Source organism: Pelodiscus sinensis, chromosome 18 (assembly GCF_049634645.1).
Source record: "Pelodiscus sinensis isolate JC-2024 chromosome 18, ASM4963464v1, whole genome shotgun sequence".
Classification (NCBI taxonomy): domain Eukaryota; kingdom Metazoa; phylum Chordata; order Testudines; family Trionychidae; genus Pelodiscus; species Pelodiscus sinensis.
Genome location: NC_134728.1, coordinates 27337369 through 27362332, shown reverse-complemented (window position 1 = coordinate 27362332; position 24964 = coordinate 27337369). Strand labels below are relative to the sequence as shown.

At 48.8% G+C, this 24964-nt stretch overlaps 1 long non-coding RNA gene across 1 annotated transcript in view; it reads right to left on the bottom strand.

Moving 5' to 3' along the window:
* Positions 1-11747: 11747 nt before the first annotated feature.
* The window catches only part of LOC142818865 (uncharacterized), a 40429-nt gene continuing 27212 nt past the window's right edge, over positions 11748-24964 (bottom strand). The window contains exon 4 of the long non-coding RNA XR_012896562.1: positions 11748-12893. This is a non-coding gene — a long non-coding RNA (uncharacterized LOC142818865). The remainder of the gene's footprint in view (positions 12894-24964) is intronic.

Sequence of the window (24964 nt, the reverse complement as noted above, 5' to 3'; positions counted from 1 at the left end):
GTGCCAATCTAGACGGGCTGTTGTGCAAGAAAGCCCCGATCGCCATTTTCGCCATTGGGGCTTTTTTGCGGAAAACAAATCTGAGCTGTCTACACTGGCCCTTTTGTGCAAAAGGGACTTATGCCTGAATGGGAGCAGAATAGTATTTCCGCAAGAAGCACTGATTTCTTACAGTAGGAAGTCAGTGCTTTTGCGGAAATTCAAGTGGCCAGTGTAGACCGCTGACAAGTTTTTCCAGAAAAGCGTCTGATTTTCCAGAAAAACTGGCCAGTCTAGATACAGCCACACAGTCTGTGACTGAGCCAGTGAACGTACCAAGAACTCACAGCCCGCACCCTGCCTTATTCACAAGGCCCTCCTTTCCTTTAACCAGCAGACTGAGATTCATCTCTTTAATTTCATGTTCCTCCAGCATGAAAATCCTGCTCTTGTTCCTGCATTTGGTTACTTGCAGCAGTACACTCCATTGCATCTTTCCTTGCCTTTGTCATCTGCCACTTTTTGGCCCTTCTCAAGCCCTACCCATGCACAGCCCATCCTAGCAGCAATTGAACAGCATCTATTTTCTCTGTGTAGCAGACCAGCACTTTTATTTTTCCATGTCTTCCATTGTAGCTTGCAAGCACATAGCTACTGTAAATGATGTCAGTGCCTGAGGCTCACGGGCTCAGCTGTAGGTTTGTAACTGCTGATCCATCTGTTGAACATGCCTGTGGCCGCACATGGGATCAGTTTGGGAGGGAGAATTCATTAAAGAGAGAAAGTCACTTGGCAGTGAAGATCAATGTGTTTGGTTTTTTCTCTCCATGAGGCTTTATTGCCTTGTGCAGTTTAAGGTGAGTGACCAATAAAAGGAATCTTGCTGCTGTAATTGGTACCTGCTCTCAGGTCTCTTCTTGAGGCTGTGGTCAATCAGCAACACAGGAACACGCTGCTCTAGGACCCAGTTGTGTGTAGGAATATGGCGCTATCCCTTTAAGTAGTTTGTGAGCTCTCTTGTGGTGCTCACTATGGTTTATTTTTGGAAGCTTCCAGAAACCTGTCACAGAACAGAAATGTGCAGAGCCAGGCCTTGTATGTTTGTGTTTAGTTAGCAAACAAGATTATTTGGCACCCAGTTCTGCCCATTTGGTTCCTTCACATTGTGATTGTTGTGTAAAGAGCAAAAAGCTTTCCCATCCAGCTCACCTCTCCTAGCAGCAAAACAAAGGGAACAAAACTCAGTCTGATCCTTCTCTCTGGAATCTTAGCATCCCTGAATAGCTACAACCTTTAAGCCCATGGCCTCTGTCCTGGCCAGGGCCTGTTACCCTGCCACATACTGTACAGAGAATGAAGAAGTGGTCCCTGCACCAAGTTACTTCCACTGTACAAAGACTAACCCTAAAGAATAACTTTAGGCAGATGAGTAATCCCATTGAAGCTGACAGGAATTTTTCCATACAAATATTTTGAATTAAACATTTTTTGTATTTTAGATTTTTTTTTACAAAATACATGTCTTTTTTGTTGATCAGTGCTGGAGAAAAGTATGTGCATTTGAGATAGACAGTTTAGGCAGAAGCAGAGAGGGGGACTGTGCCAGAGCACAGTCATCCCCACACTGGAGAAGAGTTAATCCTGCATTATGGGCTGAGGAAACTGCACCCCACCCCTCTTACTGGCCGTGCTCCAGTTGCACTGGTATAAAAGAGCAGCTCAACTAGCTGGAGTGGACTGCTGGAGAGGAAGGACTTGCCCTGTCTGCTCCAGACAAGCCTCTGAAGAAGCTGAAGGACAGAGCTGGCGCTATACAGACTGAAGGTAGAATGCTCTGAGTAGTCTCACAGGATTCAGAAGCACCAAAGAAGGGACAACCCAGGGACCTGGGAAGTAAGATGGTGCCCAGACCACAACTGTGGGGTCATCAGCAGGAGGCGGTCATGGGGAAGATTATGGTGAATCAGTGAGTGAGGCAAAACCAGGAGTCTGTGTGTTTCAGTCGGAGCTTTCCCCTGCTAACTCAGTGGTCTGAGCTATAGCTGCTAATAGGGTCGTGGATGGAGGTCCAGTGAAGAGGGAGGGCCTGGACTTCCCCACTGAAGGATGGAACCTCATCTTGTTTCCTGACTCTAACCAATGAGCCACACAGCCTGCCAAAAGGACAGTTTCATGGACAACAGCCATTAGGCCGTACTGCTCTGTGAATAAGGATGGATGTATTGACTCTGGCCATTAGGCTGTACTGCCTCATGACTAAAAGTGAATATACAGACATGGGTTGGGAAGAACAAAGACGGGAGTTACATGCACTCTCTCCTATTTTCTAAAGGAGATGGGTGTATTCGCCTGCACTGGCCATAGTCTTCAAAAACCATGTCGGGGGATGTACACAATTTGCTAAATATCACAGAAAACCTTGGTCCCTATCATGAATTGTGGCTACACACACTCTCTAGCCTTCTTCCCCCTCAGCACAGACAAAGGCTTGTGACAGTGTCTGGAACTAAACACATAATTACAGCCTAGCACTGTTATATGCTTTGCTTACACACACATGCGCACACACACACACACACAGTCCACCCTGGACTGAAGACTTGTCAGCTGTTTTGTAATGCAACTGGCTCTGCCACAACTATTTTCCAGACCAGCTGTCTGTAACATGTTTCAAACAATTTCTCTCCTCTGTTCTCTGGCCTCTTCTTATAGGGCTTGATTTTTGCCCTTGTTCTATGACTTAGAGTAACTGATCCTCTGTGTATGTGATTAGGTGAATGGATATAACATGATGGGCACCTGATATAAGACCCAGTACAAGTGCAAACACAGGAGTGAATATCTTAAAAGATGAACAGTGATCTACATCAACATACTCTGGAATCTATTTTGGATCTGTGACCGCTCCTGCTTTTCACTCATGCTTCCTACCAATTAAGCATGTAAGAGAGAGTTTCTTGTATTCTCTTGCATCTGTCCATCCTTTAGGGGGATTTTGTTTGGACTGCGAAACTATTCCCTTTGGCTGCCTCTTCCCGTGAAAAGACACCTGAAGGAATGTTGAAGGGGCCAACTCTGAAGATGACCTATTGTAGCCTTTATACGGCAACAGAGTAGAATATCAGGCATCTGCTGCACTGGTTACTGTGTGTCAGGCATTATGGATAACTTATAAAGGCTACAACAGCCAAACAGTGTCACTGAGAAGCCTCTGCAAAGCACGGGTGAAGCAAACATTGAAATCGGAGGATTGTCTAGACCTCTGTGGCTTTAAGAACAGAAAAGAAGACCATGGTCTCAGAAAATATGACAGCAATAAAGTAATCAGTACCATCTTATTTTTTAATGAACTCATAGGAGAAGGTTTTCCCCCCACTGCCCCCCTTTTCCTGTTTTCCCCTAGCTCATCTTTCACTTTGTCATGCAATTCCCTGTTGGCCGGATGCAGTCTGCTTCATTCCCTTTTTCCATTACACACTCGACTGAGCTGAGGACGAAAGGACCCCTGGATTCCAGCAAGAAGGTAATTAATTGACTTTCTGCTCTCGTTGCTATGCGGCAAAGGTGGAAGCCACAGCAGCTCCAGTTCATTTTCAATCCAGGAAGATCAGCCGTGAATGGCATCATTATAGAGATGATCATCTGCCTGCTTTAATGACACTGACTTGAGTGCTGGGCAGTCTCCGGGAGAGGAGAAGCTTTATGAAGAGACCTGGGATCTTGGGTAAAACACACACCTTTAACCTGTCAGCCAGGTACGAGCATGACAGGCATTTTCCTGGCCATTCTCTCTCATTACCTGTTTGAGTCTCTTCAGAAGATCCCAGCTAGAAACCACCAACCACTTGCTGACCTCTTCCCCCAAAGCTGAACACGCCAAAACAAGAACCAGATTCATGTAAAATAAATGGCTGCTCCTGCACCAGATACAGGTCATAGGATTGCATCCCACTTGCAGGAATTCAGCATATTCCAGTTTTCTGGAAAACATTCAACATCTCCAAATTATTTATGCATATTGTTTGTATGGGATAGTTTTTGTACTAGACTGATCTAGGCTGTGTAATTTAAGGTTGGGATTTTCAAAGTGCACAAGGAAATTAGGTGCCTAGCTTAAAACCTTTTCTTTAAAAAGTGCAAGCATGCTATTGGTAAATTTGCTAATGTGACTAATACATTCCAGTAAAACATGGTTGGAGACTTTTTCAGCTCAGAATAATAGCAATTATATTGTAGCAAAGATAATGGGACTACCCACATGAAATGAAATGACACACACATCTAAGAGTTTGCAGGATCACGTCTTGTGTCAAAAGCAGAGCCAGGAATAGAAGCCAACACTGGTGGACATACCTGGACTAGCTTTGATTGAGCTAGCTCACTGAAAATAGATGTGCAGCTACAGCAACATGAGAAATGGGATAGGCTAGGGGCCCTGAGTGTGTACTCAGGATAATACACAGGACAGCTAGCCCATCCCACTGTGTGAGCTGCCATGACGACACTTCTATTTTTAGCCTGCTAGCTTGATCAGAGCTAGCATGGGCATGTCTGCTTGAGCTGCAGATTATCAGTTCTGGCTCCAATGTAGGAGGCCCTAAGCATGTGACGTGTCGGAAATGTGTAGCTACATATCGCGGGGGAAAGCAAGCTGCAGCCACACTGCAGTGTGTAGCTCTGACAAGGGAAGAGGCAAAAAGGAAAGACTCCGGCAACGCCTTACACTGCCCTGGGAAGGCAGCAGGATACTAGACTACTAAAAAAATAGTAGTCAAGGCAGGCAAAGCTCTGCTTGGGCATGCAGATAACTATGCAGGGTGCATACTCACTGGGTTCAGGCTTCTTGACTCTGCTTGTCTAAGCAGTGCCTCGGTGCTATGTACGCCCCAGCAAGAGTGCAATGTGTGTGCTCCACCCACCTCTGGGGGAAAGGTGCAGGGCAGATATACCCTAAGAGAGGAGAGCTACTTGCAGGCTACTCTAATCTTCTTAGCTTTGGAACCTACTCATGTCCTCTGTCTGAAAGAGTCCAATCCTTAGAGCCTCTCTTAACCCAAGCGTTTGGGGATAGTCTCAATCAGGAGTGGCAAATGTCATAAGGGGTATTTTTATTTAATCCTTAGTTATTTTTCTGGTCTCAGGTTGAGGCCTAGCTGGAGCTACATCCTTTCATGGGATCTTGGATTTTTGTTTATGACAAATACCCGCGGTCAGATGAGTAAAGTGTTCAGGTGCCTGCAACACATGCAGAAAGCATGTAGGCTCCTAACGTCTATTGGTTGCTTTGAAAAATCCCACGAGACATCTATCTATACAATTAGGATCCTATATACCTTTAAAAATCTGGCCCCTGGAGCCTAGAATAAGGGCCTTTTTGTGCATGAGAAACTAATATTGGTAAATACTGGTCCTTTACAAAGTTAACCTCGCTGTCCCCAGTTCAAGGAAAGGTTCATATTCTGACAGAGGATGACAGTTCAATAGTCCCACAGCCAATGTAATCTAGTACAAAAACTATTCTATTCCTTTTCATGGCCCATGTTCCTAATACAAAAGCTGAGGCAGATGGTAGTACAGAGCCTAAGGGGAAACATGCCTGATTTAGAAAGCATTCACATCCAGTAGCCTTCACTATCAGAGTAATAACATTTGATAGTATTCACCACTAGTATTTCTCAGCACACAGTCTGCTGCAGATCAGTACACCATTTTAGGAGGGTATCAAAAGAGAAAAAAGTTCTCAGAGTCACAGTCTTCCCCCAGCCTTGGCCTACCAGCCTTCCCTCTTCAGGTGCACCCCCAAATCTTTTGTGACAATCCCCATGGTGCTCCATAGAAGGTGCAGCGGACATCAGTGCAGTAGTGTGAGGCACTTAGGTGAGGTCTACAGAGCCCAGCTAACAGCAGCACAGCTTTGCTGCTACAGACATCCTGCTGTAAGGTATGCAGGCTAGTTGCTCTTTGACAACAGGAGATAGCTCTCCTACAGACAAAATGAAACCACTCCCAACAAAGGGCGTTGGCTTGTCAGCCTCAGTTGGAGTATTGTGTCCAGTTCTGGGCACCGCATTTCAAGAAAGATGTGGAAAAATTGGAGAGGGTCCAGAGAAGAGCAACAAGAATGATTAAAGGTCTAGAGAACATGACCTATGAGGGAAGGCTGAAGGAATTGGGTTTGTTTAGTTTAGAAAAGAGAAGATTGAGCGGGGACATGATAGCAGTTTTCAGGTATCTAAAAGGGTGTCATAAGGAGGAGGGAGAAAACGTGTTCATCTTGGCCTCTGAGGATAGAACAAGAAGCAACTGCAGCAAGGGAGGTTTAGGTTGGACATTAGGAAAAAGTTCCTAACTGTCAGGGTAGTCAAACACTGGAATAAATTGCCCAGGGAGGTTGTGGAATCCCCATCTGTGGAGATATTTAAGAGTAGGTTAGATAAATGTCTATCAGGGATGGTCTAGACAGTATCTGGTCCTGCCATGGGGGCAGAGGACTGGACTCGATGACTCTCGAGGTCCCTTCCAGTTCTAGGATTCTATGATTCTATCTCCCACTGACAAAGCGCTGTCTGTATCAGTGCTTTTTGCTGTTAAAACTTTTGTTGATCCGGGGTGGGTGATTTTTCACACCCCCAACCACCAGAAGTTTTAATAACAATAGTACAGTGTAGATGTATTTGAGAAAGATCTGTCTGTGAGATGCTGAGAAAATCCAACCTTGAAATCTCCTGTTCGAAAGACTCTTCCCCGCTAGCCATTCCACCGCATCTGTACACACCATCACACACTTTTACACTCACGCTGCCATTTAAACATTTCAGTAGCAACTGGCAATCAGTCATGCCCATGATCTGGGTTTACAGGAGAAAAAGATTAGAAAATTTATAATTAAGACCCATAAAGCAGATTATGACAGGTACTGTCAGCTCAGCAGCCATTGCTATCCCACAAAGCCTTTCCCCTTCTCCTGGCCACTCCGCAGGAGGCTCCGTGTCGGAAGCTCACGCAAGCATGGGTATCTTCTCACTCACACAGTAGGCTCCAGGAGGAAGCTGGCATATCTGAGCAGGGGAAAGGTTGCCTTTGTTTGGACAGATGCTACTCTAAAAATCCAAGGGTGTTATTTAGCCACTTTCATCCACATAATGGTTTTTCACAGCAATGGAGTTTGGGGAATTCATTATGGTCCCTCTGAGCAATCAGTTGCTACTTTAAAACCCTTCTTCACTTTTAATGATTTCTCACTTCCCTGCAGAATAAAGCCTCAAGCCCCATAAGGGCCTATTGCACTATTTGCCTGAGAAGGTCAGTAGCAGAATAAATATTTGCCCCTCCTGCATCTCATTCAGGGTTTTATAAAATTAAAGTTTTATTCCATAATCAGAGTCAGTCTCTTTCTTTCTGGTTTTATTTGTTTTTGTTCTTGCTGCTTTTGGATAGTTTCCCTTGATTTCTAATTATGCACTGTGCCAAAGCCTTGCTGTTTGTATATGGATGTATTGGTGAATGTTACACCTTGCTCTAAATTATGCTCTACTGGTGGCCCAGCAAGGGTCACTATTCATAGCTGTTGTTATCCATGCATGTGTTTTGTCCTTTCCATGCCTTTCATGAGTTGAAATGGGAACAACAATTGAGCAGCAACCAGTATTTCTCGAGCTGCTCCCTACAGCTATGTCTACACTGCACACCTATTTGAAAATAACTCATTTTATTTTGAAATAACAGAGTGCACGTCTACATAGGAAGCCTGTTATTTCTAAATAATTTAGAAATAACGGGCTTCTTACTCCAATTCATGGTAACCCTCATTTCATGAGGAGTAAGGGAAGTCAAAAGAAGAGCGTTCTTCTTTCTACTTCCTGCTGTGTAGGAAGCCAAAAGCGAAGTTAAGGTACTTCGATTTTGGCTACGCAATTAACATACTGAAGTTGCATATCGTAACTTGACTGTAGCTCGCAGTGTAGACGTACCCTAAGAGAGAGGAATTCTTGAGTACCATAGCTACCACGTGTGATCAGGTTGGAAATTAGAGATGTCTTGGACTCCCTCCCACAAAGACTCAGCTCTTTCCAAACTCAATGCCAGACTGTCCGCTAGCCTGACAGCTAGAGAGATTCCAGGTGTGGAGGTCTACTCTTCTGCATAGAGGTGTTGCTCATTCATTGCCACTACTCTGTCCCCCTACTCAACAACCTGAGCATCTGGGGTTTTTGTTGGGGGCAGGAACAGAGACTGCATGGCTTGGGGGAGTGGAATGGGCAGGGTGGGAATGGGGTAAATGGCCATCATCCAACCCCTCTCCCATGCTCTAGAAATTACCTAGTGACAATAATACATCCCAGAGACATGGCAGCAGGAAGGTTGCATCCCAGTTCCATGGCCAGGGCCTGTATTATCTTTGCTGCATAGCTAGCAACATAATGGCTAGATAACCAGAAGGGCTTTTCCCATGCACTGATGGCCCAGGCTCCATATGGATCCCTGGCGAACTGACAAGTTTCAGAGCAAACCCCACAGCCTTTCCCATGGAGAAGGGAAAAATCACACCTACCCACAGGACAAGTTACAGTTTCCCCATAACATCTTCCGCAGGTTTGTCCCTGAGGGTATGTCTACACTACAAAGTTAGTTCGAACTAACGTCCATTAGTTCGAACTAACTTTCCTAGGCGCTACACTAGCGCTCCGTTAGTTCGAACTTAATTCGAACTAACAGAGCGCTTAGTTCGAACTAGGTAAACCTCATTTTACGAGGACTAACGCCTAGTTCGAACTAGCTAGTTCGAACTAAGGGCTGTGTAGCCCTTTAGTTCGAACTAGTGGGAGGCTAAGGCTTCCCAGGTTTCCCTGGTGGCCACTCTGGCCAACACCAGGGAAACTCTATTGCCCCCCTCCCGGCCCCGGAGCCCTTAAAGGGCCACGGGCTGGCTACTCACTTTGTGCCAGTTGCAAGGCTGCAAGCACCCGTGCCTGCACAGCCTGCACCTGCCACACCATGAGCCAGCCATCCGAGGGTTCCCAGCCCTCCACTGCTCCCCACGACCAGCCTGGCGGCTCCCGGGAGCCTGCCCGGGGGCGCAAAAGGCGGGCGCCCGCCTGGTCAAGTGCGGAGATCGTGGACCTCATCGAGGTTTGGGGGGAAGCCTCCAATGTCCACGATCTCCGCACTAGCCACCGGAACGCGGCCGTCTATGGACGCATGGCTGCCAGTCTGGCCGCCAGGGGCCACCAGCGCAGCCGGGAGCAGGTGCGCTGCAAAATTAAGGACTTGCGGCAGTCCTACTCCCGGGCCTGCCTGCCAGGGGCTGACCCGGAGGCCTGCCCCCACTTCCATGCCCTGGACCGCATCCTGGGGCCTCATGCCGTCCCTGCCCCCCGGGACGTGATTGACCCCGGGGCAGAGGGACCGCTCCTGGAGACGGAGGAGGAGGAGGAGGGCTCTGAGAGCCAGGAGCCTGCCGCCAGCCTGCCCAGGACCCGGGACCCCCGAGGCACCCCACAGAGCCGCTCGCCTGCATCATCAGAGGCCGGGGAGGCGTCCACCTGTGAGTACCCTCGTGTTCCCCTTATGTGTACGGGGGGCTGGGGCGAGAGGGAGCCCCAGGACCGTGCGCCTGGGCCTTGCCCACCACGGAGCAGCAGCTGGGGATCCTGCAGGGGCCCTGGCCTTGCAGAGGGGAGCTGGGTTTCACACACCTGGGCCCCTGGGGTAATTGACCACTGGTCTTCTTGCACCACAGCTGCAGCACCGGGGCCTGCAGGGCGCACCACACCGCCTGCAGCAGCCGCCCGCGCCCGGGCAAGCAGGACAGCCAGGAACCAGGAGGACTACCAGAGGCGGCATCTCCGGTTCCTGGACCGACAGCTCCGTCTCCAGGACCACTGGGTCCAGGAGGACCTCAGGCTGCGCCAGAGGAGTCTGGAGGCCCTGGAGGAGCAGGGCCGTGCCCTGCGAGGCCACCTCCAGAGCCTGCTGGACCGCTTTCCATTTCCTCCTCCCCCTGCTCCCCCTCTTGCTCCCCCTCTTGCTCCCCCTGCTCCTCCTGCTTCCGCTCCTGCTTCCTCCACACCCCCTGTCCTCTCTGCCCCCCCCTCCACAACCATTCCCCACCGACGCCCCCGGACGCTAGTTCCTCCCACCCCTGAGCTTTCCTTTCCCTTCCTCCCTTCCCTCCCCTCCCCTTCCAGCTCCCTCGTCCCAGGTTTCCCCCTCCCTTCTCCCACCTTCATTCCTCCCTCCCCCACCCCAGTTCTGTGAAATAAACAGACGTTTTTGTTTGAAAAACAGGTGTCTTTATTGTACAGTAGATAGGGAGGGGAAAGGGGAAGGGGGGGGTAGGGTGGAAGAAGGCCCCGGTGGGGCATGCAGGGAGAGGTCAGTCCTCCTCCTCCTCCACCTGGAAGCTCTCCCGCAGGGCTTCCCGGATCCGGATGGCCCCCCGCTGGGCTTCCCGGACGGCGGCGGTGCGGGGCTGACCGTAGTGTCCAGCCATGCGGTCAGCCTCAGCCATCCAGGCTGGCAAGAAAGCCTCCCCCTTCCGCTCACACAAATTGTGGAGCACACAACATGCCGCCACCACGGGAGGGATGTTGTGCTCGGCCAGGTCCAGACGGGTGAGGAGGCATCGAAAGCGGGCTTTCAGTTGCCCGAAGGCCCCCTCCACCACGATGCGGGCCCTGCTCAGCCTGTTATTGAAGGCCTGGCGGGAGGGATTGAGGTGCCCCGTGTAGGGCTTCATGAGCCAGGGCTGCAGTGGGTAGGCGGCATCCCCCACCAGGCAGACGGGCATGTCCACGTCCCCGACCCTGATGTGGCGGTTGGGGAAGAAGGTCCCGTCCTGCAGCCGCTGGCACACGGAGGAGTTGCGGTACACCCATGCGTCGTGTGCTTTGCCGGACCAGCCCACATTTATGTCCGTGAACTGTCCCCGGTGGTCACACACGGCCTGCAGGATGACGGAGAAGTACCCCTTGCGGTTCACGTACCGGGACGCCTGGTGTTCCGGGGCACGGATGGGGATGTGCGTCCTGTCGATGGCCCCCCCGCAGTTGGGGAAGCCGAGGGCGCCGAATCCCCGGATGACGGCGTCCGGGTCGGCGAGGCGGACCACCCTGCGGAGCAGCACCCGGTTGATGGCCTTGACCACCTGCGGAGAGAGACACAGCAAAGCGTCAATCAGTGGGGCGCCCAGGTGGCTGGGAGCGTGCGTGCCCTGGCAGTGCCCCGCGCCCCACTCCCGGAAGCAACCCCCCTGGCGGCGTGTAGTACGGCCGGGACAGCCCGACCCCTCCGGTGCGGGGCGCCTTCGCCTCCTCCCGCCCCCCCCTTTGTCCCTGGGGCGGCCCATCCCCTCCTCGCAGCCCCCCTCCCCCCCGGCTCGGTGGCCGACGAGCGCCGTACCTGCATGAGCACTGCTCCGACAGTGGATCTCCCTACGCCGAACTGGTTCCCGACGGATCGGTAGCTGTCCGGCGTGGAGAGCTTCCAGAGGGCGATGGCCACCCGCTTCTGGAGGGGGATGGCAGGCCTCATGCGAGTGTCCCTTCTTTGCAGGGCAGGGGCGAGCCACTCGCAGAGCTCCAGGAAGGTGTCCCTCCTCATCCTAAAGTTCTGGGTCCACTGTCGGTCGTCCCAGCGCTCCAGGACGATGTGGTCCCACCAGTCGCTGCTGGTGTCCAGACGCCAGATGCGGTGGGGCACGCCGGTGCCGGGGCGCCGCCGCGGCTCCTCCACGGCCCCCAGGGCGGCCAGGCGGAGAGGCAGGGGGCTGACGTTCCCCAGGTGGTGCCAGGCAGCCTCGAGCCATTGCTGGCAGGCTTGCAGCAGCAAGTCCAGAACGTGCACCAGAAGGTGCAGGGCGAGCCGTGGCTCCATGTTGCCACCTGCGGCAGTCCCCCCCGAAGGGAACCACCGACACAGACGGGCACAGAGACCGACGCTTTGCTGTCCCTCGGCGAGGTTGGCAAGCAAGCAGGAAAAGCTGAGAACCGGCTGTCCAGGGGGGGTCCCTTTAAGCACGAGCCTCAGATAGCCTCAGACAGCAGCCACACAAAGCAACTGCTGACCTGATGCCCTGCCAGAACCGGTTTCAGCTGCCCTTAAATGCCCCCCTGCGTCCAATCAGTGTGGACGCGCTAGTTCGAACTAGTTTTTAGTTCTAGATGCGCTAGTTCGAACTAGCTTAGTTCGAATTAACTAATTCGAACTAAGTTAGTTCGAACTAGCGCTGTAGTGTAGACGTACCCTGGGAGAGGGTGTGCTGAGCCATGGCAACTTGCAGCTTGGCATTGATGAGAATTTTAATGCCTCTATATTTGGATTGTTCTAACCAGGTGTAGGTATGTCTGTGGGTGTGGCAAAGGCTAATGCAGACAGAATAGAGAGAAAGGGAAAAAACAGGAAAGTCAAGAAGTAGCTGGTAAGCCTGGTGTGGCCCTAAAAAAAGGTGCAGAGAGCGAGAGAGCTGTGGGGTCTGCTGGATCGTATGATGGTTACCTGCTCTGTTCATTCCCTCTGAGGCACCTGGCATTGGCCACAGTCCGAGCACAGGATACTGGCCTAGATGCAGGTCCACTCAAAGGCAGCAGCAGTGCTAGTGTCCTGGGCCCTTTAAATCACTCCCAGAGCACTGCACAGCATGCGGTGGGCAGCTCTAGGGACCGGGGAGGGAGGGGCGCTGAGAGCTGGCTGGCCTACACTCCTTCCAAGAACACAGAGCTGCCCCCCACCCCCCATTCCCCCCACACATGTACACACCTTTCCAGGGGGCTGTCAGCTTCCCTGGCTAGATGGACCTGTGATCGGACCCAGTATGGCCATTCTTGCTAAAGCCATTTGGGGCTGTAAGGCAAGAAACTGCTTAACTTTGGTCTTGGTTTCTTCTGATTTCAGAGAAGTGGGGCTTGGTACATTGCCTGCAAATAAACAAGATTGCAGAGTTAGACAAGAAGGACCACAGCAGAAGAAACGGGCATAGCCCCAGAGAAAGGAACAATATTGCATGGGGTTTGCTCACCCACTTTCACACATCATTAGCCTGCACCTCCAGAAAAAGGTGGCTAAGGAACTATTGGTTGTGCTTCTTTATGTTAAATGCCCTACAGCAAATTTATTTGTGCTTGGTCCTGCTGTGAGAGAAGGGGACTGGACTTCATGACCTCTTGAGGTCCCTTCCAGTTCTAGTGTTCTAGGATTACCCCAGAGGTTAATTGGGTCTATTTTTCTTACACTCCTGGATTCTTTCAGAAGTCTCTTTCACCTGGGTGCCCCAGAAAGCTGTTTGTAGGAGCACTGAAAGTGCAGCCATTTTTTAACATCCGTAAATATTTACTCCAAGTGCCTTCTCTTTGGTTTGCAAACTAAACTGCAGATTTGGAACAGGCAGCAAAGCAGCAGCAGCCAGCTATGAATTGCATCTTCCGAACCTGTTAACCTACATAGCTCTTAAACTGCAACCAGCTCAGCGTATTTTGTGCTGAAGCTGATATGATGTGCGGTTATTGTTGTGACCAACTCTCAAATGCACAGTGTACACAGAGCAGGGGTCTGTGATGATGTAGATTGCCGGTCAGGAGCAGCTGAGACCAATGGGGAATTATTTTCTCATCTTATCTCCTTGCTTTGTCCAACTCACGCCGTCACTTCTTTTTTTCTCCCAGCCTGGCAGGTCCCAGAAGGATACATTGCTGACAGAGTCACTCACTAGATAAGAGAGTCCATCAAACAAATACATTTGTGTGGTTTCTTTCCCCCTCTGCCCAGCACTGGCAAAAACATCACTGTGTGTCGCTTGCATCCAGCAAGATTTGAGATGAAACAAATCCAAACAAATGAAGTTTGAGTGTATATAAGTAGTTGGAGCTGTAGTATTTCCCGAATAAAGAATCCGACTTCCCATTGCGCAGGGCCTCTATTGCAACACTCAGGATTATGCTGAAACAAAAACTCAGCAAGTAGCACAGTAATGACAGTTACCAAGAGCAAAGTCTGGCCCACTACAGACAGCTTGCCCCTGTCCTGCACACTGCCCATGTCTTAGTTAAATCCCATTTTGAAGGCATGAGACTGTGGTACATAGGACTCTGCTGGTTCTCTGCACAGAGGTAAATCTCATCCCAAAGTGTCCATTTTTCTGTTTTAGGAAGGTTCAGGTGAACACTCTGAGTAAGGTTCTGCCATCCTTATGAGGAGGCAAGAGCTTCTTCACGGAGTGAGCTTAGCCTCTTTCGGGTAGAAGTCATGGAGCTGTGACAATTAATACCAGCTAAGGACCAGCTTTAACTCTGTACTGCATGAAAGGGGTGATTCCCAGCTTGCATATACATGCTTGTGCTAGCTCAAAGAGAGCTAGCATGAACAGAGAGTGCAGCTGTGATAGCAGGGGCAGTGGCAGCAGCATCGCGGTTCAGCCATTCTGAGTACAAATCCATCTATCCCTGGGGGTAAGAACCCAGAAGAGCTGCAACATGCCATTGCTGCTGCTGCAGCTATGCTATTATGTATACTCATGCGAGCTCTCATCAAGCTAGCACAAGGATGTGTTCTGGAGTTGGAAATCACATCCCTAGCTTTTCATTTAGACAGAGCCGAAGAGCCACAACTAGATCTTATGCATGCAGCTACAAACTATTCAGACATGAAAAGGGTTAAAGAAATAATGACCCTAGATCCAGCTAGAAGAGAACTATTTTAGCAAAGCAGCTCCCTCCGCTTCTCGGAAAGGATACTGCAGGGGGCATGCACAGCTCTCTCGCGCTCTAGATACAGTTTCATTTTTGTTGGGTTGGGTATTTTCATTTGGATCTTCCGTAGCTAAAAGATACATTAAGTATCCAAAACAATCTCTGTGGCTTCATACAGGAGCCCAGACTTGTCTTGTCCTGTCTTAAAAAAAGAGCCCAGAAGAGTTCTAGAAAAGGAAAGGTTTTATATGCCTTTCCGCTAAGTGTATGTGTAATGGCAAATAACTCAGACCCAAAAGGGGTGGACAAGAAGCTATCGGGGAGAATATATAACCAGAGGTGCTGGAAGTAGGGGTGCTCCTGCTCCCCCTGGCTTGAAGTGGTTTCCATAATACAGAGGGTTTACAGTTTGGGTCAGTGGCTCTCAGCATCCCCACTATACAAATTGTTTCAGCTCCCCCCTCCCCGGGTTTTATATAATGGTTTATGACCCTGGTTCTTCTATGCAAGACTATGGCAAAACTCCTGTTGGCTCCAGGTGAGGCACAATCAAGCCCTAGCAAAGGGGAGACCAGGAGAGGAAAAGCTCTGGCGAAATAAGATGTGTTTGGCAGCCCTAACAGCAGAAAGCAGGGAGCATGGAGGCATTCTCTGAAGAGGGAACCAGGAGCCAGAATTCACACACTGTGCAAGTTGAGCAAGACATTTCAATCGCTCTGTGCCTCAATTCACCAATCTGTAAAATGGGGATAATAGTAACTACAGGCACTGGAGGGTGGAGGCCTAATGCATTACCCCTTGAAAAACTCCTTGTTGTCTTTATTGTTTTTAAGAGTCGCCATATCTCAAGTACGTCTTCATTTGGAGCCTGATCCAACACCACTTCACCCAATGGGAGAATGTCCATTGACTGCAATAGAAGCTGGATCAGGCTCATCACAAGGGTCAGTCCTCATAGATCCTTCAAACAGCACACTCTTAATTTCAGAGTTCCATGTTTAAAATCTCTGGCTTATTTTCTAGCTTGCTGATGTTTTCAATTATGCGGAGCCCAGCTCAATACCCTACCTGATCGGGTGACAGCAGGAGTTGGTTTTTCATGTTCTGTGACCTAAAGCTGACTCCATTTGCTGCCTGTCTGACTAACTAGTGAAGCAGAAAATGTGCACAACACAGCACAATTAATGACATGACTGAAACACACACCAGATCCCAGTGGACAGGAGGAAATCAGGCTCTTGCACTGCACAAGGAAGGAGTTTGGGGGGGGGGGGTTGTAATTTACACAATTTTAAGTTTACTTTTAGAGAAGGATCCAAATGTATTCTTTTCCTAAAATTGGGATAATTTTTTTAATTGCACACATTAACATTAAAATTCACACCAGCTGTGTGATTCGTGGAGTCCCAAGGAGGGGGAATTGTTTAATGCTGCAGAAACGGTCTGTTTGACTTGACAGTTATTTGGCATAATATTTAAAGCCACTGCAAAGAAACAGTATGTAGAACTTTCATCAGAAGAATTCGTAAATGATGCATATTATAAATATGATCAATACACTACGCTCCAACTACAGTAAAACTTCGATAATCCGGCATCCAATTGTATGGCACTTCCGATAGTCCGGCATCAAAATGTCAAGAGCCTAGTGAGTGACCTTCGGCAAAAAAACGAGTCACAAGGCGGCAGCGGCAGAACCGAGCAAAAAGGGTAAAAAAGGGTTAAAAAAAACTAAAACATTACAGTATATAGTATGTACAATAAAAAGGATTAAAAACACTTTATATACAGTATATACTGTATGCAGTATATATATAACCAGTTTATAGTACTGCCTGATAGTCCGGCACATCCAATAATCCGGCACTACCTAGGTCCCAAAGGTTCTGGATTATCGGAAGTCTACTGTATTACTATTTCTGGGGCACATTTTAAAAGAAAACTCAACCTAACCCCTCATTTCTGCAATTTTGCACCCAAAATAAATTGTTGATGTGAAATTCCCAGTAATTAATTTCAGGCGCTGATGGTAGCATTATACACCAAACTACTTATAGCCCCATCCATTGTAGCAGAATGTCTATATGCTATCATTTGCATTCACTGCTAATTGTGCTTGCAATTTTACATCTACAGTTGTAAATTGCAGGCACAACATTGAAGGTCGTATTAAAAAATCTGCGGCCATTACTGTGCAATATGTTCATTGCAGTACATGCCTCTAATCCATGGCAAACCTGGCACTGTTTTTATTCTTTGAGTGACAAAGTGCATGAAAAGTGCCAGCTACTTCAAGCAGACTTAACCAACAGTGGAGTCTCCCAGTTCCAACATTGCTGTGCCTGGCACACTTGCTGATACTCAGGCACACTTGTTGAGACCCTGATCTACAGGGAACCAATTCTAGCAGGTAAGCAAAGTGAAGCTTGCTGCTGGTTGAGATGCTAGGAGTCAGACAGAGCTTATTTTCGCTGTAAGCCACTCTGGCATGCCACACATATTCAGCATGAGCTGTCTGAGTTGGGCTGCAGGTTCATGTTCTTATCATGTGAATGGCACTAAAAAGCCCTGAAATAGACGCACAGGTGGCCCAGAGAGATAACTTGACCAATCCATCAGCACTGATTTACTGCGGCCCCATTCTGTACATTTCAGTTTGCCATGTGCATTTTGGGAGGGACTGCTTTCCTTCCATCGAAGCACTGGCCATTGCCAATTACAATTCAAACATGTTTTTTTTCTTTTCCAGACTTTCATATTTCAAATAAAGGACAACATCCTCTGCCACACTCTGGAAAGCTGCCAGCTCTCCCAAATGAGGATTCCCCCAATAAGGGGGAGACCCTCAGGGACTTACTGGGCTGTATCCGGCTTCCCCCTCCAACTCCTACTCAGGATCACTGCATTGGGAAGTTTTGGGGGCATAAAGGGAGTTTGCTGAGTTCTGGCAATCCACAGCTGGATCTAGTGAGCCTCCACAGGGAAGAACAGTCCCAGGGTAGGGCCAGTGTTCCCTGTAAGCCATGCGCTTGTGCAGCTGCTCAGGAGAGATTGAAACGCCTCCCAGCTGATTAGCAGAGCACCCACAGCTAGGTTTTGTCTCTACTGGTGGTGCACATTTGCCATGCCTCAGTTCGTATAAAAATATTCCACACATGGATGGAAAAAATAGGTACAAGGATGGAAAAGATTAGAGGGAACATAGGTGGGGACCAATACCAGGATGTGGATCAATATCAGATTTGCTGCTGTCGCTCTTCCAGGGTTTCAATTAGCAAGTCCAGTGAAGACACACTAATTAAACTGGGAGGGGCACTCTGGTCGATGCTGGCTAGTCCTGCTTCCACGGGGAGCAAGGGAAGTCAAAGAGAGAGTGTTCTCCCTTCAACTTCCTGCAGTGGGGACAGCGCCAAAAGCCAAGTTAAGGTACTTGGACTTCATCTACACAATTAATGTAGCTGAAATTGTGTATCCCGTAGTTTAGACAAACCAAGAGTCATAGGGGGTATGATTTGAAGCTGTTTCCTCAGCACTGTCCCCTTGCCACCCAAGAGATGCTGGGCCAGCAAAGAACCTGGCAGCAGTAGGCTCGGGAGTGCCAGTTCTAATTACACTGCATTTTCACAGTTTACGAATGGTGAGACAGGCTTTGCACCATGTGAACTATCACACTGCTTTTCTGAATAAGAGTGGATGCAGCGCTAAGTACATGTCAAGCCTCCCTTTAAAAATACTGCCAAGTGACATTTACAAATTCACACTGTGAAGGAAGTGATCTATTGAGTTTGTTCTTAGGCCTATGAAGGATTTCCAGTGGATTATGAAATAGCTCAGCTAGTGATTGACTCATCAGTTATCCAGAGAGCCAGGGATCTGTTCATAAGGCCTATGAAGTTGAAAATTGCATCTAATAATACAAAGCTTTTTTTTAAAATCCCTTCCATTATTATGATTTATATCTAGATACATTCACATGGAGTGTGAGGCTTAAAGCAAGATTGCTCAGCCTCCTTAAGAATGCCTACTAATTTCTAGTATGCTCGCAAAACATATTTAATTTATGGAAGGGGTGTGTGGTCTAGCTGAGAGCAGGGTATGAAGAGTCAGAACGTCTATGTCTAGTTTAATTCCGATCACTGACTCAGCACGTGCCTTTGGAAAAGCCTCGTGAGTTCTGTGCCTTGTTTATCCATTTGAAAAATGGGCAGAATCATTACTTCCCATCTCACATGATAACTGGGAGGCTCATTATGTGCCAGACTGGTAGCACTGCCTTCCCTTAAGGTGACCCAACACTTCCCATTTCAAGGCCCTGTTTTCAATTGCTTATAATACCGCTGGATTTTTACCAGTCAGGCTGAAATTTCCCAACCCAGGAGTCTGCATCTGGTTGATTTTTTTGAAGGGGGGGGGGATTAAGTTGGTACAGGCTGGTCAAGGAAACTGGTACCCAAAGCCAGGGATGAGGACAGGAAGATGGATATTGGATAAGGAGCCAGAAGCAGGGTGTGTCATGGGGGCGGGGGGTCAGATAGTGGCTGGACAAAGAGACTGGGAGCCAATAGGGCTAATGAGTGCAGAGGTGGAATGAGTTGAGTGGAGAGACTGACTAGCCAAGCAGATGACAGGGAGTTGGTGGGGAGGTTTGGATAAGGACCAGTCTCTCTCGCAGGGTAACAGGAGTCAAGGTGAAAAAAAATTGGGGTTCAGAAGTGGATCCCACAGATGCGGTGATGATTGGCTAGACAAAGAAACTGGGATTAAATGGGATTGACTGGGCATAGAATGGGACTGGCTAGCTGAGAAGACTGGGGTGACTATGTACCTGTGGGGGAGAAGGAAAGAGACAGGACTTCTACACAGGCCGAGCGACTGAAGGGGTCATCTGGGGGACAAAGAAGGGTACACAACTTGGAATTAACCCAAGATTCCTCAGGCTGTGTCTAGACTGCAGGCTTCCTTTGAAATACATTTTTTTCAGAAGAGATCTTCCAAAAAAAAATCTTGCACAAGAGGGCGTCCACACACAAAAGTGCATCGAAAAAGCGATCTGCTTTTTCAAAAGAGAGCGTTCAAACTGATTGGACACTGTCGCATAAAAGGCCACCCGGAACCACTTTGGCCAGAGCTTTAGGTCACCAATTGCTTCCGAGTTCTGGTGCCAGAGCATTGCGGACACACATGCTTAAAGGGACCTCCCTGGACAGCTGTTTATCTACTTCTGCTGTGTGCTTGCTATCTCTTCGAGGGCCAGCAAAGCTCTCGCAGTGCCTGCTGTGGTTGCCCTGCTTTTTTGGATGCCACAGATTTTCTCTTGGGCTATGTCTACACTGCAGGCTTTTTGCACAAGAACAGCTGTTCTTGCGCAAAAACTGGCAGAGCGTCTACACCGCACATGCGCTTTTGCGCAAGTAAATGTACAGTACAGGGCTCGGGCACTCCCTCTCTCATTCTCTGTTTGGTGTGTTTGTTTGTCGCCTTCTGCAGATGGTGAGGGCCATCAACTCCATCCTGCTGCGGAGGGTCATCTGCCTGGAAGACCTGGACCTGACAGTGGCCGGATTTGCTGCCCTGGGGTTCCCAAACTGTGCTGGAACCATAGATGGGATCCACGTACCAATCCGTGTACCTGAGCATCAGCAGCCCAGTATATTAACAGGAAGGGCTACTTCTCCATGGTGCTGCAGGCCCTGGTCGACCACCGTGGACACTTCACGGACATTTTTTGTCAGGTGGTCGGGCAGGGCACACGATGTCCGCGTCTTTTGGAACTCAGGCCTCTATAACAAACTGGAGGCAGGAACATTCTTCCTCTGCTGGGATTTGGCAGGTGGGGATGTTCAGATGTCATTGTGGATTGTGGGGGACATGGCTTATCCCGATGCCATGGCTCATGAAGCCATATACTGGACACCTGGACCCCAGCCTGAACCGGTCCCGGATCCCACCTGAACCAGTCCAGGATCCCAGTGGAGCGTGCCTTCGGCCTCCTCAAGATGTGGTTCAGGTGCCTCCTGACCCACCTCAATGTGGGGGAGCACAACATCCCCACGGTAGTCATGGCATGTTGTGTCCTCCACAACATCATTGAGAGGAAGGGGGAGGCCTTCCTTCTGGGGTGGAGGGCAGATGCCAGCCGCTAGGGGTGAGCTTTAGAGCAGCCGAGGACAGTTGCCATCTGCTAGCTCATCAGGCTGGGGTGCACATCCGGGAGGCCCTGAGGGACAGGTTCTCTCAAGGACCCCAGTAACTCTCCCCAGGGCCTCCCCAATAGAGGTGTTGCTGCCCTTTCCCTTCCCCACCACAACCCCTCCCTTTACCCCTTCCCTGACCTCTCAATAAAGACACCTGTTTGGTTTTCAACACAACAAACTCTGTATTTATCTTTCAGTAAAAAAGGTGGGCAGGGGGAGGGGACTCATAACCTGGAGGGGGAGGACGGGGAGGAGTGGTGTGGTGGCAGCTGGATGTGCCACCTCGGGTGCAGGGACCTCCTCAGACTTGGGGTTTGGTGAGTCCGAACAGGAGGGGGGCACCCCTGAGCCACAGACAAGTAGACAAGGGAAGTGTCCTGCCACAGTGGGATCCCCTCATGGGCAGCAGAAGAGCCTGGAGCAGCCTGGCCCTCCCTGGGGTCCACACACACACCTGCAGCTCACAGTGCTGCCCATGGGAGCAGGTGGTGCCTCGCATGTGCAGGTGTGCCCGTGTGCTGTGCGGCACTCCTCAGGGTGTCTGGGGCCGTGCCTGCACCCTTGTGGCTAGCCTACTTCCACCCATGGCAGGTGCTACTTCCACCCATGGCAGGCTCCCTTTCCTTCCCCTGCTCCTCCCCCCTCATCCCCCGGCTGGACATGTGTGGCCTCCCCTGAGCGTGGCAGCAGGATCTCACCTGTGCTCGGGGCTGTCTGCTGAGGCCGCAAGGTGCACACTAACGCTGCTCGTGGTTCCACATGCACGGACTGCAACACGATGTCCATCCTGAGCAGCTTGCACCCTGCCCTCTGTGCACCTGCCTCTGCCTCCCTGTGTGTGTGACAAACTGAGAGCACTCCCCTGAAGATCCCTTCCCAGTGTCAGACGAGGCCTGGGAGACAAGGCTGACAGGCACTGGCTCCCAGGCCAGGGTGATGGTGTCCGTCTCCTCCTCCTCCTGCTGCTGGCCTTGGTCCTCCTCTTCCTCTGCCATGACCTCCAGCTGGGCAACGACAGGGGTCTTGAGGCTGGAGTCCATGATAATGGGTGGGGAAGATGTGAAGCTCCTGGTACTAGGGACAGGTGTGGCGTCCTGCCCCTGAGTGCAAGTTGCGCTCTTTGGCCCTGACATCTCCCTGACGGAGCTCTTTAACCTTACTCCAGACCTGTTCCAAGGTTCAGGGTGGGTGCCTGTGCTCTACCAGGAACTTGGCCATGCACTCAAAGATGTCCGCGTTGCAGCGCTTGGAGCGGAGATCTTTCAATGTCTCCTCCTCGCCCCACAGCTCGAGGAGGGACAGGATCTCCACTCTGAACCAGGAGGGTGCTCGCCTCTTGGTCCCTCTGGGTGTGTCCTGGGACTGCTCCCTGTGAGGGCCAAGGCAGTTTTGGGGGGTTTGTGGCTCTGCCATGGGTGGCAAGGACTCTGGAAGGAAGAGCCACGTGGCCAGGGTCATGCTCTCAGGCCGGCTTCCTGCCACAAGGCTTGTCCAGGGTGCCTACAGCTTTAAGAGGGACCAGGAGACAGGAACTATAGAGTTATGATTACTGTGGCTGGAGTGTCCACCAGGGCACCTGTGTTATTTCACGGAGGCCTCTTCTTTCAAAAGAAGTCCCTCCTCCCTGTCCACACACGCCTTTTTCCAAAAAAGCTCTTTTCAGGGTGTGTCTAGACAGCAGGCTTTTTTTGAAAAAACTTTACCTGCATCTAGACTGCTCCTGTATCTTTCAAAAAAGTATCTTTCAAAAAAGCCTCTTTCGAAAGAGGCTTGCAGTCTAGATGTAGCCTTAGAGAAAGGCTTCCTCCACATAGAAAGAGGAGTACTGCTGTCAGGAAAACCCCTCTGTCTTCAATTTACTTTCAGAAGAATGCAACTACAGTGTAGCTGCAAGTCAAGATTTGTCAGAAAGACAACCGTTTTTCCGACAAAACTCTGTAGTGTAGACATACCCTAAGTCTCATTATTTCTCTGCAGTCAGATTTCAGGCTCACTGGCAAAACCTACTCTCTCCGCTCTAGTGCTTGTCCATATAAAGGATGACTACCTACTACTGCTATCAGTTACTCCACTAGTTCAAATAGCAGAGGATTATGCAATGGTCCTTCAAGGTTTTAAACTTTATGTTGACTATGTTGGTATCAATACAATGTCAGTAACCTTAATTCAGTCTCCTTGTGTATGTGCATTATGATACAGTCGATAATACTACTTTTTCTACAAGCTCCCAGTGCCATTCCATAATTCAGGTTTGTATAGTGAAGGAGGCTGTTATGTGTACACCCTGTGCCCCATTTATTGCAAAAGTCATAAGGTGTGTGGTGAATAAGTCAGAGGGCAGTAGGAGGAAAAAGGGAGGGTTCGTGATTAAGGGAGGTGAATATTGCCCTGGAGAAATTGATTCTATCCCTGCCTCTGCCACAGAGTTTCTATGTGATGCTGGGCAAGTCATACAAGACAACATTTGCACAAGTGGCCACTAATTAAGTATATGCCACTAATTAAGTATATGTTCCTCATTTTCTGGGAGCCTAATTTGACAATCTGGGGTCTAATTTACAGTAGTACTCACAGCCACAACTGAAGTCAGGGGGAGCTGTGCTTTGAATATATGAAGTGCTATATGATGAGAAAAATGAAAAATCCAGTCTCGGTGTCTTTAATTGTGTACCCCAGATTTGGTGCCTTGATTCCCTATCTGTAAACCTTATCTGTCTGTTGTCAAAGCAAAGTAATCTTTGTGAGTTATTCAAATATTATGGGAATGATCACCATAAACAGTTCATGATGAGATGAATCATTCTGTCTTCAGGGCAGAATTTGAAGAGTGCACTAAAAAGAGCTGGGGCCACATACTGACCAGTGAGAGTAAAACAAAATATTAGCTTGCTGCTCATTCAGTGACAAACATTCATTCTGTGCACTGACTGAGGCAGAGTCTTATGGGGAAAAGCAGGACTTGAGCATGTAATTAGTAACTGTATCATAGTACATAAACATTTGGGTGCTGACTAAAGGAAGTATAGACAACCTTAACTTTGGCATTTCCTAATTTTTGAGCACTTGTCTTTAGAGTCTTGACATTCTTCCATTGTATTTTTGTGTGTCTAATTTAATTAATGTTTGCAAAAGGATTTAAGATCTTCCGCTGAATGGTTATATTTATACAGACTTCATTTTCCCTCCCATTAGAGAAATAGAATGTCTGCCATTCAGCACCACATATGCAGTATTGTTGGAGGAGGATATGAGAGAGACAAGGGCAAAGTAATCTCTTTTATTGTACTAACGTCTATTGATGAAAGAGAGACACTATGGAGCTTACAGAGCTCTTCTTCAGGTCCTGAAGCTGAAAAGTCTGTCGTTATCCAACAGAAGTTCATCCAATAAAAGATATTACCTTACCCACTTTGTCACGTTCAGCACCATGGACAGCACTTCAGGCCAGGCAAAGAATTAGAGGGACTTTTTCCATTCTAAAATCATTTATATACACTAGTGTTTCAATCATCTCAAGAAAGATTATAAATTCACTGGAACATTTAAAAGCCATGAACTATTTGTTGCTAGATGCATTGGTTTACTATTTCTACAGTATGAAAGAAAGACCTCACATCACAGTTCTCCCACAGTTCCATGCTGTCCCTTGCATTTACTAGCTACTTAACACATGTTCTTCTTACTGCCTCTTACTGAATAATGACAAAAAAGCCTCAAGAGAGCTTTCAAATGGCTTCTAAATTGATGGCTAAAAGCTTTCTATTTTCCAAATGGGCAAGACTAATGATTTTTATTACTTGGAAGTTAAGCTATTTGAATAAAAATGGATTTTTATTCCCATCAAGTCAGCTAATTTCCAGAATGCAGTTTCACCTATTTATGAATATCTTGGCAAAAATATTGATTAAAATGTTATAGTTTAAGCAAGGGGAATTTTGTAGCTTACTCCTTTTACAGGTAATTTGGTAAACTGTGAAAAAATGAAAAGGTTCGGTGAGAAGATTAGGGATGTGAATGGTTAACTGGTTAACTAGTAAGCACTACCCTTACCAGGTTGGGGAGGGTGGTGCTCCAGCCCAGTTTAACTACCCATAATGTTTTGCTGCTCCT